The sequence below is a fragment of the Bos indicus x Bos taurus genome, chromosome 1, assembly GCF_003369695.1.
Source record: "Bos indicus x Bos taurus breed Angus x Brahman F1 hybrid chromosome 1, Bos_hybrid_MaternalHap_v2.0, whole genome shotgun sequence".
Classification (NCBI taxonomy): domain Eukaryota; kingdom Metazoa; phylum Chordata; class Mammalia; order Artiodactyla; family Bovidae; genus Bos; species Bos indicus x Bos taurus.
The window spans coordinates 2,105,998-2,117,441 of NC_040076.1; the positions used below are offsets into that span (position 1 = coordinate 2,105,998).

The 11,444-nt window shown below is 46.2% G+C and overlaps 1 protein-coding gene across 4 annotated transcripts in view; it reads right to left on the bottom strand.

Annotated features, from left to right (window-relative positions):
* Window positions 1–9,912, bottom strand: part of IFNAR2 (interferon alpha and beta receptor subunit 2) — a 34,490-nt gene extending 24,578 nt beyond the window's left edge. For 2 of the 4 annotated variants that reach the window (XM_027526718.1, XM_027527526.1), the window contains exon 1: window positions 9,687–9,878. The gene's annotated coding sequence lies outside the window, so the exon portion shown is untranslated. Of the gene's footprint in view, window positions 1–9,320; window positions 9,484–9,686 lie in introns of those variants that run through there. The other 2 variants (XM_027525420.1, XM_027525956.1) reach the window with 2 other exon arrangements.
* Window positions 9,913–11,444: the final 1,532 nt, after the last annotated feature.

Below are 11,444 nucleotides of genomic sequence, written 5' to 3' on the forward strand. Positions count from 1 at the left end.
GCAAGGTGGATTCTTAACCACTGGGCCACCAGGGAAGTCCCCAGCAGGAAATTCCTGATTCCAGGTTTCCTCTCTGCCCTTCTGGGAGCTGGATCATTCACCCCATTTACACAAGGAGCTTTATCTCAGCTTGTGGGACCAATAGCCATTTGGTTCCAAAAATTTAAATATATGAAAAAGCAAATTTTGAAGTGTCTTGCTCCCTTTGGAAAACTATTTTTATTTTTTGGTTAGTCCTTCAGAATATCTTCATACATGTTGTTGTTCAGTCGCCTGGTCATGTCCAACTCTTTGAGACCCTATGGATGGCAGCACGCCAGGCCTCCCTGCCCCTCACTGTCTCCCGGAGTTTGCCCAAGTTCATGTTCACCTTCATGCATAAGCAAATACAAAAATGTATTCTTATTCTCCCCAACCCTATTTTTCTAAATCGGAGATAGCAGGTGACGCTAGTGGTAGAGAACCTGCTTGCCAGTGTAGGAGACAGAAGAGAGATCTTCTTGACCCAAGGGTCGAGGAGGGCATGGCAACCCACTCCAGCACTCTTGCCTGGAAATCCCCATGGACAGAGGAGCCTGGTGGGCTACAGTCCATGGGGTCAGAGTGGGACACAATTCAAGCGACTTAGTACACACGTAGCATATACACTGCCTGTCTAATTCCTGCTTTTTTCCACTTAAAAATAAATTTGGGAGCTCTTTCTGTATCTGCACCAAAGAGAATTTCTTTCTTTTTTTTTTTTTTAATGTAGTTACATATAGTCTACTCTGTGGACGTACCGTGATTTATATGACTAGTCACCACAAAGAACATTTGAGTGACTTCCAACTGTTTCTGCAATGGATTCTCTTGAAAATGCCTCATTCTGAGCATGTCAAGTCTAAGTATGAGAAAGCTTCCCAGAAATAGTACTGCTAGGCCAAAGGGGGTTCAGTCAGGGTCCCGGCAGGTAAGAACACATTCAACTCTGGCTAAGTTAAGGAAGATTTTCATCAAGGGACTATTTAATACAAATGTGTGAGCAGGCTACAGGCCAACCATAAGGATGAGCGTAGCATCTGAAAGTAACAGCAGTGAGGGCTGTTATCATCGTGGGCTTGAGGTACAGAGGGAACGTCCCAAGCCTGGAATTAGAAAGGAGAGAGTCCAGCGTGAGGAGCACAGATATTCCTCACTGTCTTCCCTCTCCTCCCTTGGGGCTCCCCATTGGTTGACTCCAATCGAAGCCATAGGACAAGGCAGCTGGTGGCTGTACCTATACAAGATGGGATCCCAAGGCACAGTAAAAGGTGGGGAAGGTGGAGGCTTGGTTTGCAGGGGCAGACAGAAGAGACCAGGCACAAAGTGACCATGCACGTCTTTGTGGTTTTTTTTTGGCTTCACTAAATGTAAGGCTTGTGAGATCTTAGTCCCCGACCAGGGATAGAACCCTGGCCCTCTGCAATGAAAGCCTCTCTGCAATGAAAGCACGGAGTCTTAACCACTGGTCCACCAGGGACATCCTTGCATTTGCAGCTTTGATAGAGATGGCCACACTCTCGCCCTTACGGCTGTAGTGGTTTGCACAACCTCTTGCAGTGTGTGAGAATTTCTGCTTCCCCACAAAGAAAGAGCTTGTAGGGAATGATAATGATAAATAATGATTATGATAATGATAACTATCAAGCTCTTGGATTTCTGAAAATCAAATTCATGCCAAAATTCAAATTCAAAATTCAAATTCAAAATCAAATGCCAAGTTGTCTTCAGACTTATATTAATTCTGTACTTCTCTTATTCTAAGTAAGACCGAGCATATATGGCAGAGGTGTTTCCTTTTGAGTTAACTGTCTATCTTTGAGTCGTTGCTTTTTTTTTTTTTACATTGATTCTTAAATTTTTGTTTTGGAATATAAATGCTTTACAATGCTGTGTTAGTTTCTGTTGTACAGTAAAGTGAATCAGTTATACGTATACATATATCCCCTCTTTTTAAGACTTCTTTCTTCACATCACTTTGAAGGAACTTTTTAAGTACGAGGCAAACTGGCCCTCTGTGATACGAGTCACATCTTTTTTTATTTTTCTCCGCCATTGTCACTTGTCCTTTGATTTGCCTGTACGGCTTTTTTTTTCTTTTTTAACGGAAACTTCTGAGCTTTTAGACTTAAAGGTATTTTCTTTCTTAGCATCTGCATTTTGAGTAAGTTAGTCTTCTTCACTCCAAGGTGAGAAAGGAAGTCTTGAAACATTTTACGGAGCCCCCAGTCGGTCTCATTCCTTCTCTCCCCCAGATCTCTGTCTCCATCCAGACTACTGGGTGTTCTCCTGTCCCCACAAACACTGGGGTAGCACCAAGCCCCAAGTCAAAGTGAAAAATGACCCCCGAGTAGCAGACGTGAATTCAAGCTAAGAATACATTAAAAAGTCCGCTCGACTATCACGCTATCAAGCCCAAAGACTCCAAGTCAAAATTGCCACCTGCCACCCATGAGCTATCCAGGCACCTCAACTTTTCCCATGACATGTGCATGCTTGGTAGTGTCTGACTCTTCACGACCTCCTGAACTGTAGCCCACCAGGCCCCTCTGTCCAAGGGATTCTCCAGGCAAGAATACTGGAGTGGGTTGCCATTTCCTCCTCGAGGGGATCTTCCCCACCCAGGGATGGAACCCACAACCCCTGCATCTCCTACATTGGCGGGCAGATTCTTTACCACTGAGCCATCTGGGAAGTGTACCATCATTAGAACAACCACAGAGATGTCTTTATGACATGCGATGTTATCTGCCATCATCACTCCTCAGCAGAGGGCTTGCCTGGTCGTGGATGTTCTCTAGATGCTGGGAGCACCAAGACCGTGGAATACCACCTTGGGGGTGACTCGCTTCTTCCTGACCACTTGTCCTGTGGCCTCTGGTCTCTCTGTTTTGTTCTGATGGCGGCACATTTCTGCTCTTGTTCTGCCTCTGCAGAAGCTTCCCTCTCCTCAGCAGTTGAAAGTACACACACACAACCACACAACTAGAATCCCTCTCTCTTGCTCTGGGCCACAGGACGTTGCCTCCCTTTCTTTGTTCCTGGTGACTCATACTCCACTGCCAATTAGATTTCTGATAGCAGATTCTTGCTTCCTTGGAAAATCTAATTTCCCATCTTGGCATCCCGCCTGGAACTGTTCATGAAGCTCTTTAAAACTTTCTGACTCCAAGCAGCTCAGCCTTCCTAAAGCTCTGGTTACTCTTATCTCTGCAGCCAGAGCCGGCTTCAGCTACCCTAGGGGCCCAGCACACAAGAAGGGTCCCACCCTTGGTTTATTGCTCTCCTGTGGCCATCTTGAATCATGGTGCATTGATGCCCTCCTGGCGTGTGTGCAGGGAGGCTGGGCCAGGCAGAGTGGAAGCTATCCCTGGCCCGCCTTGCCTAGTGGGTGGCTACCTGGTCTGGCGGGAGCTAAATGTCAAGGTCAGTCTTGATCGGGGTACATAGCAGGGCCAGGAGCAGAGGTTTAAAGACTCTTCACTGTCTGCCAGCATGCTATGGGTTGGGATGGCAGATCCTTGGAAAGGGGAGACTCAGGGTTTGCCTTGTCCAGAGTCCATCTCAGGCTGGTGGCTAGCAGTTGAGGGTTGTGGGCAGCCTTCAAGTTCAAGTGCATGTGTGCCCAGGGCTGCCAGGGCAGAAGGGTCCCCGGCAGCTGTGGGCAGTGGCACTGGCCCTGGCTGTGTGCCCATGGGAACCCTCTCTTCCTCTTTGCTCCCCTCCTGAGTCTGGGCCTGAGTTTACTGCTTCCACCTACTTCTAGGAATTCTCCCAAGATGTGCTAGGAAATGCCAACTCTGTATTATTATTTGGTGATTCACCATCAGGCTTAAATGCTTTTATATTTGCATTTAGATCTAGTTTCAGTTTAGTCACTCAGTCGTGTCCGACTCTTTGTGACCCCATGGACTGCAGCACGCCAGGCCTCCCTGTCCATCACCAACTCCCGGAGTTCACCCAGACTCACGTCCATCGAGTCAGTGATGCCATCCAGCCATCTCATCCTCCGTCGTCCCCTTCTTGCCCCGAATCCCTCCCAGCATCAGAGTCTTTTCCAATGAGTCAACTCTTCACATGAGGTGGCCAAATACTGGAGTTTCAGCTTTAGCATCATTCCTTCTAAAGAACACCCAGGACTGATCTCCTTTAGGATGGACTGGTTGGATCTCTTTGCAGTCCAAGGGATTCTCAAGAGTCTTCTCCAACACCACTGTTCAAGTGGCCACACAAGTGTCTCGCTCTGAACTCTGAGCCACAAATCACACCTGCTCTGAACCTCCTATCACCACGACCCCCTCTCCCTTCCTCCCGCCCCCAACAGTCCTTGTCACTGATCCCCAGACAAACACTACTAATTTTCAAGGCCCAGCTCAAACAGATGCTACTGTGGCAAAGTGACTCTTTGAGTTCCAACTCCTCCTAACAAAGACAGACAGACAGACAGACAACCCTCACAGAACTTGCTGCCTGCTATTCTCCGGGTAGAGAGCAGAACTGTGTTGTTTCTTCTGTCCGGCACAGCCTGACACCTGGCACATCTTTGCTGGTCAGTGAATGAATGGATTCAGAAAAACTCTACAAATAAAATGACATATATCCCCCCTCCCCCTGAAATTAAAGAAAAATACAAAAAAGCACAAAGAAGAAAGTAACAAGCATCTTTGTTTTTACTACCAGGCATCAACCATTGTTAATGTCTTGGCATATTTGTTTCTGGTTTACTTCTTGTTTTGGTAAGAATAGTTCAACTCACTCATTAAAAAAAAATAATAAAAATAAGGCATAAAAGTAAAATATCAGTATCCAGATAGTTCTATCATTTACATTAATGAACAACATAATCCCAGAGATCTTTCTATGTACACACGCAGCACACATGCAGCACACACACACACACACACACACAGGGTATTTTTGTCTAAATTTAATTTTACTTGGAAAAAAACTGAAGCAAAGGCAGAACAATTGTTGACATTTCAATTATTTTCATAAGAAAGAATAACTCCCTAAAATATCCCTCCAAAGTTAAAAAAATTACAAAGGCATTGGAAGTTGGAATACAATATTCACATCTCTGTTTACTGATCCACGCCTTCAAAGATGAGAACTATAGGGCCCACTCTCATATTTCCTTCCATCTTCCTCTTCTGCCCCTACCTGATCACTTTTTTTGTGTGTGTGTGTACCTAGAGTTGCGTAATAATCACATTTTATTCCACAATTTCCAAAGATGTTTTATATTAATTCCACATTTACATAAATACTCATCAACAGTCCTTTTCTTTTTTTTGGCTGTGCTGGGTCTTCATTATGGCACTTGGACTCTCTATTGTGGCCAACAGTCCTTTATATCATGAGTTCTTGGTGCCTGAGTTCTTTACTTTGACTTCTCTCTTTATTTACTATTTGCTGGATTTTATTCTCCAGCAGTTTGTTTTTTCCATAAGGGCTCATGGGTGCTGAATTTCCTTTGTTCTTTTGAAGAAGCCCCTTTCTGTTGACTTTCAATCTGAATGACATCTTCTAGCTAGATGACACACCCTCTTGGGAAAAAGTTTCTTTCCCTAGAACTTTTCCCTGGGAACCATCGTCCTCTGGCATCTAGCACAGCCCTGAAGACATCTGAGAGCAACTTGATGTGATTTTTCTCTCCTTTATTTACTCTTTTTTCAATTCCTAAATAATAATAATTCTTTTCCTTTGCATTTAAACTACTGAAGATACTAAGCATTCCTATATGAAAATTTCCTGGAAAATGTCATGCTCTTTTGGCCTAAAGACCATTTTTTCTTCATTTCAATAAAATTTATCTCATTTTTGTTTGCATTTTCAGTCCCATTTGTTGGTTTCACTATGTCAGGAAACTCAAGTATCCTAATGCCTGACTGTGCTTTATCTGTCTTCCACATCGGATTCTTAATAAATGACTTCACGTTTGTCTCTGAATTTTTGGAATTAAGAGCCTTTCCTCTGTTAAAATATTTTTACTTTCAGCAGGATCTATTCTATTTTTTCCTCTTTTTTCTTCTGTAATATGTTTCAATGATCTTCAGTGTATTCCTGTAAGTCTGCAATCTTCTTTTCATCTCAATTAAAATTTTTCTTATCTTTGAGTTTCTTTTATTGAATTCATATTTTTAAATCAATTTTTGAAGGATCTAAAGCTATTGTGGTGGTTCAGATGGTAAAGAATTTGTCTGCAAAGCAGGAGACCTGGGTTTGACCCCTGTGTTGGGAAGATTCCCCTGGAGTAGGACATGGCAACCCACTCCAGTATTCTTGCCTGGAGAATCCCATGGACAGAGGAGCCTGGCAGGCTTTAGTCCGTGGGGTTGCAGAAGAGTCAGACACAACTAAACAACTAAACAACAACAATAACAAAAAGCTATTGTAAAAAATGGCCTTCTGTCCCAAGAGTAATATTTTCTTTTTAGTAAGATTCCTGCAAGCTATCATTGGTGGCTCAGGTGGTAAAGAATCTGCCTGCAGTGCATGAGACCGGGGTTTGATCCCTGGGTCAGGAAGATCCCCCGGAGAAGGGAATGGCTACCCACTCCAGTATTCTTGCCTGGAAATTCCATGGACAGAGGAGCCTAGTGGGCTAGAGTGCATGGAGTCACAAACAGTCGAACACAACTGAGTGACTAATCCTGCAAATTATCATATTCTTTCCTTTCTTTTTTTTCACACCATTTCTGCTTACCTCATTCATACTTTGATTCCTTTGTCTCCTGCAATTGTGATACAGTGGAGTGAAATCCTGACCTCCTTTTAAAAACTGTGCCTGATTCCAGTTTGTTCTGTGAAGCCTGGGCAGCTTCTCTAGCCCAAGGCATAGGTGCTGGGATGTGGGCGCGCCTATCAAGGAAGTGTAGTCTGGGCTCTGCTTCCTCCTGGAACACCCGGTTAACTGTCCTGCAGGCATGGTCGAGGAGGGGTGGGTCAACCATGGGGCCTTTGTGGGGTCCCCTGACTCTGGTGCTGGCTTCTCCTGTCCTGTACAGCACCCCCCCCCACCCCAAGTATATTTCCCTCCCACCCCTGAGCAGAAAGCGCCTGCTGCTCCTTTGTCCGAAAAGGAAACAGCATGTATAGATGTGAGAGTTGGACTGTGAAGAAAGCTGAGCGCCAAAGAATTGATGCTTTTGAACTGTGGTGTTGGGGAAGACTCTTGCGAGTCCCTTGGACTGCAAGGAGATCCAACCAGTCCATTCTGAAGGAGATCAGCCCTGGGATTTCTTTGGAAGGAATGATGCTAAAGCTGAAACTCCAGTACTTTGGCCACCTCATGTAAAGAGTTGACTCATTGGAAAAGACTCTGATGCTGGGAGGGATTTGGGGCAAGAAGGGGACGACGGAGGATGAGATGGCTGGATGGCATCACTGACTTGATGGACGTGAGTCTGGGTGAACTCCAGGAGTTGGTGATGGACAGGGAGGCCTGGCGTGCTGCGATTCATGGGGTCGCAGAGTCAGACACGACTGAGCAACTGATCTGATCTGATCTGAAGTCATGCTAAAACTCATGGTTTCGTTCTTTCTTATTTATTAGGGAACACTTTTAGGATTTTTGTGGATTCCCTACCATTTTTTTTTCTGGTGGTCGGATACACTCAAATTTTAAATATATTTAAAAAAACCTCAGAATTAAAACAACAGTGTTTCAGAAAAACAAGGTTTAAGAATAACTCTCCCATGTACCAGTTTGTTAAACCCTGGCTCATGGGGATACTGAATGAATTCATTTTCCTGCTGGTTCTTGAAAAGATTCTCAATGGTTCTGAACTACTCCCTACCCAACATCCATCCATGTCTCTCTCTCCCTCTCTCTTTCCCTCTTTCATATTCTCCTTATTCCACTTCTTACCACCCTTACTTTGGCCAACTGCTCTCCCAGCAAACTGTTTTCATTTATTCTTCCTGAACTGCACACCACCAGTTTCATTCTTTGAAGCAATGAAAAGTTCTCAGGGAAAAGTATCATCAAGCTCTGCCAAGAGAGCCTATCTCACAAATTATAAAACACACACTTCCTTCTGACATCTGAACATCTGTGAGATCAGGGTGCTCTGTATGGTGGCATCACATACCATAATTGACAGTGGTTTTTCCTACCCAGTGACATAAAAGTTTTTAAAGTACACCTTATATCCATCATTGTGTCTTACTTTTGGTAAAATATGATTGGCCATCAAAGAATACACATGCTTCAGACTACAACATTTTGAAGATTTGTAAATGTCACAGGAAGTCCAACATGCTCTGTGTATGCAAGTGGAGGAGGATGGAAAATACATTTTAATAAAAGTTTCACTTTCAAGACAGTACCTCCAGGCAATGATTCTTCCTCTATTTTTTTTTTTTTTTTTTAAGGTAAATTACCAGGTGTCACATTTCCGGAACCAAATCTCAGGCAGATTGTCTTTAAGTTTGAAATAAATACATGAGAAACATTAGAAGAAATACAGGTAAGGATAAAAGAGTCACACAGATTTTTGATGATCCAACTCATGGACTAGAGAACTCTGAAGTTCACTTTCTGCCACAAAGAGGTCAAATCTTACCAACTAAGGGCACACTGATGGATGTTTTCTTTAGAGCAAATTTTGCTGCGGTTTTGCTTTCACCCCTGTCCTCTCCCAGTCAGGACAGCAGAAGGCGGGTACTTTGAAACCTGGCCAAGATGCGGGGCAGGTGGCAGCCCAGTTGGTCTCGGGGTCAGTTTGCCTGAGACCAGGAGCGGGTAGGCGGGGCTGGGACTCCAGGACTCTGGCAGCACCTGCCTCCGCAACTCCTACCTCGTTCCACTCAGTTTCTAAGACTTTTTTTTTTGCCAAACAAATGCAAGGAGATCAAACAAATATTAAAAGAGAAAGAGAAAGAGACACAAAGAGAGACAGGATAGCTAGAGTTCCTCACAGCCATCGTTCGCTACGTTAAGTGGGTTGAAGGATCCAACTCCTAACTGGGTTTAACTAGTTCCATCGGTCAGAGTCGAAACGTGAAGCGTCGACTCGCACCCGGTTCCTCACTCCCTCCCGACCCCGGACGCGCGTCCACTCCTGTCTCCGCGACGCTGTCCATCGCCCTGTCCCCACTCCAGCTTCCAAGCGATGGGTTTGTAAGGCCGTAGGACCATTCAGCTTCGGGGGTCCCTCCGTACTCCTCTCCGGCGCGGGGACAAACTATGCCTAACCTTGTGTTCTGCTGGAGGGCGGACGGAAGACCCCGAACCGGAGACCCGAGCCGTTAACCCAGTTTTGCAGGGCGCTGTGGACCCTAAGGAATTTGACTCTCACCTCTAAGCGGCCAGGGCCCTTGTGGGAGGTCAGGTGCGGGTCCCTGGGGGCTGCGTGGGGGGCGATGAACGGAGGACGCCCGGACAGGGCCGAGGGCAGCGCGGCCGCAGGGGACAGTCAGTGGATGCTCCTCAGGAACCCTCCAGGGCTGCGGGGAGCTTGGAGAGGGGACGCCCCCGGGCAGGGGTGCGGTGTCGCGCGCGGAAAAACCCTGCGATCCGGGGCGCAGGCGGTAGGAGGAGTCCCGGGCAGATAGGCTTCAGGAGAGGGATTCCGGGAAACGGCGGCGCAGAGACGGTGTCGCCCGGTGCCCTCCCCAGCCTCCCCCGCACCGTGATCCCCGCCGCCCACGCCGGCCCGCGTTACCTTGGCAGTGTGGCCTCGCCGCTGCCCTCCGGGTGCCAGCCTCGGGCCCACCCGCTTCAGCCGGACTCCGCCGCCGCCCCTCCGCACCCCGGCTCGGCGCTCGTGACCCCGATGCGGGCTGCTGTTGGCCCCTTCCGCAGGGACCGCCGGCGCCGGGCAAAGGGTAGCAGAAGGGGAGTAGGGGTGGCCCGCAGCCTCCGCACCCGGGGCGCCCCGGATGGATCTCGGGGTCTCCGCCCAGAGAGGTGGAGCAAGTCTCCGGCGCTGGTGCGCGCGCCCGGCTGCTTTCGGATACCGCGCGGGCGGAGCCACCGGGGCTTATACTTTACCCGCGTGTACACCCTGGGGCCAGAATGATGTCTGTTCCTTTCCAAGGCAAACCGTTCCACATCACAGTAATCCAAATCTATGCCCCGACCAGTAAATGCTGAAAAGCTGAAGTTGAACGGTCCTATGAAGACCTGCGAGACCTTCTAGAGCTAACACCCCCAAAAGATGTCCTTTTCATCACAGGGGACTGGAATGCAAAAGTAGGAAGTCAAGAGATACCTGGAGTAAAAGGCAAATTTGGCCTTGCAGTGCAAGGCTAATGAAGTTAATAACAGGGCAAAGGCTAGAGTTTTTCCGAGAGAACACACAGGTCATAGCAAACACCCTCTTCCAACAACACAAGAGAAGACTCTACACATGGAAATCACCAGATGATCAATACCAAAATCAAATTGATTATATTCTTTGAAACCAAAGACGGAGAAGCTCCATACAGTCAGCAAAAAACAAGACCAGGAGCTGACCTTGGCTCAGATAATGAACTCTTTATTGTCAAATTCAGACTTACATTGAAGAAAGTAGGGAAAACCACTAGACCATTCAGGTATGACCTAAATCAAATCCCTTACAGTGGAAATGACAAAGATTCAAGGCATTAGATCTGATAGACAGAGTGCCTGAAGAACTATGGATAGAGGTTCATGACATTGTACAGGGGGCAGGGATCAAGACCATCCCCAAGAAAAAGAAATGCAAAAAAGCAAAATGGCTGTCTGAGGAAGCCTTACAAATAGCTGAGAAAAGAAGAGTAGCTAAAGGCAAAGGAGAAAAGGAAAGATATACCCATTTGAATGCAGAGTTCCAAAGAAGAGCAAGGAGAGAGAAGAAAGCCTTCCTCGGTGATCAATGCAAAGAAATAGAGGAAAACAATAGAATAGGAAAGACTAGAGATCTCTTCAAGAAACGTAGAGATACCAAGGGAATATTTCATGCAAAGATGGGCACAATAAAGGACAGAAATGGTATGGACCTAACAGAAGCAGAAAATATTAAGAGGTGGCAAGAATACACAGAAGAACTGTACAAAAACTGTATCATGACCCAGATAACCACAATGGTGTGATCACTCACCTAGAGCCAGACATCCTGCAATGTGAAGTCAAGTGGGCCTTAGGAAGCATCACCACGAACAAAGGTAGTGGAGGTGTGATGAAATTCCAGTTGAGCTCTTTCAAATCCTGAAAGATGATGCTGTGAAAGTGCTGCACTAAATATGCCAGCAAATTTGGAAAACTCAGCAGTGGCCACAGGACTGGAAAAGGTCAATTTTCATTCCAATCCCCAAAAAAGGCAATGTCAAAGAATGTTCAAACTACCTCGCAGTTGCCCTCATCTCACACGCTAGCAAGTTAATGCTAAAATTCTCCAAGCCAGGTTTCAACAGTACGTGAACTTCCTGAACTGAACTGAACATTCTGGGATGGCTCA